General features: G+C 46.6%; 1 protein-coding gene across 1 annotated transcript in view; it reads right to left on the bottom strand.

The window, feature by feature from the left end:
- Positions 1 to 2,750, bottom strand: part of prr36b (proline rich 36b) — a 44,340-nt gene extending 41,590 nt beyond the window's left edge. Inside the window, exon 1 of the mRNA XM_063192085.1 lies at positions 2,278 to 2,750. The gene's annotated coding sequence lies outside the window, so the exon portion shown is untranslated. The remainder of the gene's footprint in view (positions 1 to 2,277) is intronic.
- Positions 2,751 to 5,000: the final 2,250 nt, after the last annotated feature.

The following is a 5,000-nucleotide window of genomic DNA, read 5'->3' as shown; positions in this document are numbered from 1 at the left end:
GCCCAGGAAGGGTAGCAGAATTTGGTCCCCATTACATTGCATGTATTGAGTGAGGTGGGAGTGGGGATGGAGGGAGGCGGGGGGGCTTTCAGATGACTCTGTCCTGGGCCCGGCCAAAGCTGTCAGTGGCCCTGGCCATGACAACTGTGTTTGGCATGTCTCGTTGTCTGTCTGGCTTGCTGTCTGTTTGTCTGGCTGGCTGGGTGCGTATACTGATCACCGCACGGCACGTGGTATAGGAGGAATAAGAGAAAAGAAGGTCGCCCTAAATCCCAGAATGCCTTACGAAAGCCTGAGTCATGCTCATACACCGCAGGCACCCACAGCCCTAGTTCGTCTTCTTCACATACAGTGACCCACAAAAAACAACTCCATGCTAACAATCTCTCTTTTGACCTCATCGTACCCTGGAGAAAGAAGCGAACTGGCCTGGAATGGAACTAGGCATCATGAGATTCCATGTTTTGGAACCGCTGCCACTAATGATTTGTTTATTGTGGTATTTATTTTGGGGGCTTTTAACAAGACCATGGTGCTCAGGCAGATTGTTCTCAGACTCACAGTGCAACATTTGCAGGAGTGAGGCTGTGGGTCTTGGAAGAACACAAGTAGTTTTATTTGAAGTACAAATCTGAAATATGTACCACAGGTTTGCTCATAGACCATTATAAGAAGTGGTTTCATTTATGCTTTAACTTACATCTAATGTCTGTGTCTTGGACCAGTTCTGCTCAACTCCTCAGAGTGACTGGTGAAAGACATCTAATGGGAGTCATAATAGGAACATGTCTGAAAATGTCAGGTTTGATGGTGGCTTTACATCTTTACATTACAGCTGGTCGACAGTCATCATGTAATCAGCAATATCCAGGAAAAAATCTGAGGTAGGCTAGTCTGGAGTTGGTAGGCCAGAAATGGCAAGCTTACGCAATCAAGACAGCTGATAGGCAAGCGCACACAGGTTAATGTAACATAACCTTACTAATCGCCGGAGGATGCTATTCATTTTGGAAAGCCGCCATGCTTATCATTTCACAGTATCGACCTGCCCTTGTCTGCGAAAAGTAGGCTACCCCCCTGAACAGTTTTATCCAACTGACGGAACCAGCTAATCGAGGTAGAGAGGAGCTTGGGGGCAGTATTAAGTATCATTGCTGATTCGTAGGCCTATTCCAATTTCCCATGACGGTTCGCTCGACAGACTTTTTCACTGCGTAGCCTAAAATGCTGATGGGTGTTGCTGAAGCCGAAGTGCTGCCTCCCTGCAACTCTCCTCCTGTACACTGCGTGCGTAAGACAGCTACAGGCGCTTCTTCCCCATGTTCACTTTTTATGAATCGTACTACTGGTCTGTTTGAGAACATGAACGATAACTGGTAACCAAAAATATCTGATACGAAGAAGAGAAAATGGCAACTAGGGTCGTCCATTCTAACCGAGTGGACAACTAAATTATTAGCGCTAAATTACCCATCCCTTCGCCTGAGGCGGGTCAATGGATCAGCCCCGCTCACAGTGAGCGAAGCACCCCACTAAAGAACAATAGACCTCAGCAAAATGGAATGGAGGGTGCACAGAAAAGTTTATTTGAGGTGCGGATACGCGAGATAAAAAAAATTCGACACCCTATAAATTGGACAACAAATGATTCTGCACGAGACGTGTAACAGCGCGTGCCTGTTCATCCTACCTTGTAATAACAGTTCTGTAAAACAGTCGGGCCACTACAATGAAGGCAGACCATGCCAACGCTGCCTGTGCTACCACCGCCCTGTCTATCCTCCATTTCCATCGGAGGTCCAATGTGGTGGGTTCTTCCCAGCAAATGTAAAGACTGAGATCCATGTGGACTGCTGAGGAACATAATAGGTCTAACAAAGGGGGTCCAACAGAACAGAACATCGTGAACTACGATGTGCCAATGAAACCGGAACCATTTTATAACAGCGAATACGACTTTGTACATAAAAACTTACAAATAGGATGTTACCAAATGCGTAAAACACTATTCCATCTGAGCATTCCACAGCCTTCACTAAAGATTCCTGAAACATTGCCTTTGATAGCCTAATGGGCGTTTAGCCTACGTCGATGTAAGTTGAAGTCAATTCATTATTTGTGACATGTTGCGTTTAGGACTGGCGTTACATTGTAACAGATTTGGCGACCTGTTTTAAACACATTGTATCAGTTCGAACGTCAAATAATAAGAAAACGATGAGTTTTAGGTAGGCTACATTATACAATTTGTACATTCAGCCAATCAACAACCCTTACCTAGCTGAGCAGTTCTTCCTTTCGACAAGCTACGCCCAAATGTTGTCTTTATCCTTGGCAGCCGAGATGGAATCCACACATAGCCTTAACAGGGCTTGAACAAATTCAACAACCCTGTCGAATACTTCGTAGTATGAGCATAAACGTCGACGCTGAACCGCCAAGATACCCCTTCTGTGGTCCGCCGTTTACAGGAGTGATGTGCACGTCGCTACCAAAGAATAGGACAACGCTTTAGCAGTCCATGCACACTCCCTGGGCCGAACGGATGGACGGGCGGTACGGAGGGTTTTACCAAGGCGAAGCGCGGGGGTGAAATTGAAAGGAATGAATAGCCAAGGAGCTTCGGTTTCTCTCCGGCGCACCCAATCAGAGAGCCTACTCTGATTTATTCAAATGAAGAATGATGTCATGCTTCGGACCACCCTACCGCTCACACACCCTTTTCCCCTGAAGTCTAGACCCCCTTTCTCTTGTTGTACCCCTGTTCATCCGTTTTCCCACTCTTGCCTCTCTCACATTTTCACCCCGTCACTCTTCTCTTGACCCCAGATTTCCCTTCCCACAGAAGAGACACTGTGATCGTGGGTTAAAAAAAAAAAAAAAAACAGAACACCCCAATATTTCACCATGGATGTTCACAACCATTTTTTTCATTTTATAGGCCTATGTAATCTGTGAATATGTAATTTCACATAGTAGGCTAATCTACAACATGTAGGCCTAATCTCATATTGGTTTAAGGCCAGCAATTTTCCATCAACATTATCAATCAGAAATCATATGTGAAGTTTAAGGAACATGTTATAGGCTAATTTAATTATATCACACAAAATGTGATGTCTAACTTCCAATAAGCAGTGTGCATCACCGCCAATTTCCCTTATCATCTCTCCAAATCCAGCCCCACCCCCCAAGTCTTTCAAAACAAAGACAACCATTAATATATGCGAGTAGGCTATTAAAGCGAGCTGTTTTCTTCTGTCTTCTGTCTTCTATGGAAGATAAGCCGGGTACCATGTGTGCATCTGCCTTCAAGCAAATCATTGCAGTGAATGGAGAAAGCTCTCTTGAAAAAAAACATAGCCTACACATTGTAGGCTGATCTAAGTCAGTCAGTCATAAATAAATAAATAGTGTCAATTCAACACTCAGAGTCGATTTAACATCTTTATATTGTATTCGTCCTTAGAGTACTATCTAAGTGTTGAACTAACACTACATGTTTTACTGTGTAATAACACTGGACGATGAAACTCACATACAGGACATGTGTGGATGATGTGTGTGTTACTGTATCTTTCCAATCATCCTTGTTGTCATGCAGGCCTTTGTCTCTCTCTCTGTTGCTGTCCCTTCTCGCCTAGCAGGGTGTTGCTCTGGCTTTCTGACGTGTGTGTGTGTGTGCGTGTTTGTGTGTGTGATCCCTCCCCGTCTGTCTGTCTGTCTGATCTAGCATGGTGTGTGTGTGTGCTGTACTACCGTCGAGTTATCGACTTACCTCGTGCATCTAATTTGCACATTTGTTTTGCCAAAATAAACAACAAAAAAACCCTCCCCCCTTTCCGCTGTCTTTTTATTTTTAGAAGAAAGGCAGGGAGAGGGGAGAGGAGTGGGGTGTAGTAGACTATGTTTTCTCTCCAAGATTTGATTCGAATTTCCACCATCTACTTATCGCATCACTACCTGGTGTTTAGAGCTCGAATGTGAGTCATGATTGTGAGATGACCTCATCCACTCTCTCCTGTTTTACGAGACGCGTGGGCCGCTCAGATCACACCGGGGCCTGCTTTCATCCCCCAGCCGCCTCCTCGCCCACCAGCTGACGGGAGGAGAGTGGACCACAGTACACTAGGCTAGTCTTGCTGGGAGGAGCACATTCATTGTCTGAGTGGAAGCGGGCAGGTGCCACTGACAGCTTTGTATTGGCCGGGCGGGCCCACAATAACGTAATCTGAAAGGCCCCCCATCCACCCAGTAGACACAATGTAGTGAGTGAGGACCCAATTCTGGGGCCCCCCTTCTCCCTGGGCCAGGTGCAGCCTCCCTGTCAGCTTCCCTGGTAGTGGGCAGGTGTGTCGAAATGGGGAGGGACAGTGGTGCTGTCACCAGGCCCTCAAATATGAGGGGGCCTCACAAGGAGGGTTTTTTTTAACATATTAATATTATATAAAGGGGAGACATAGGAACTGATTGTACAGAGGGCCCAGAATTTCATGCTGCTGTCCTGGAGTTGGAAGGCCGAGCACTGGGTTGAGCAGGCAACAAGCCTGCAGTGTACACTTGTCAATAATGGGTGGTCTTGGCTGGGCCGGGTTAGGGTAAGGTTATGCTGGCATGGGATGCGTGCGTGAAGAAAAACAAAGGGAGGAAATTTTTTTCCTCTTCCCTGGAGCAGACGAGTGGAGTGGTGTGGTGTAGTGTTGTGTTGTGTTGTTGTGTGGTGGAGTGGTGCGGTGTTGTGTTGGTGTGTGATGTGGAGCGGTGTGTTGTGTGGAGGGGAGGGGAGTGGTGCTAGGTAGTGTAGTGTAGTGTAGTGTTGTGTTGCGTTGCGTTGTGTGGGGTGGTGTATGGTGGAGCGGTGTGGTGTGGTGTATGGTGGAGCGGTGTGGTGTGTTGTGTTGGTGTGTGATGTGTTGAGGGGAGCGGTGCTGTGTAGTGTAGTGTAGTGTTGTGTTGTGTAGTGTTGTGTTGTGTGGGGTGGTGCGGTGTGGTGTATGGTG

Source organism: Engraulis encrasicolus, chromosome 2 (assembly GCF_034702125.1).
Source record: "Engraulis encrasicolus isolate BLACKSEA-1 chromosome 2, IST_EnEncr_1.0, whole genome shotgun sequence".
Lineage (NCBI taxonomy): Eukaryota > Metazoa > Chordata > Actinopteri > Clupeiformes > Engraulidae > Engraulis > Engraulis encrasicolus.
This window is presented reverse-complemented; position numbering and strand designations above follow the sequence as displayed.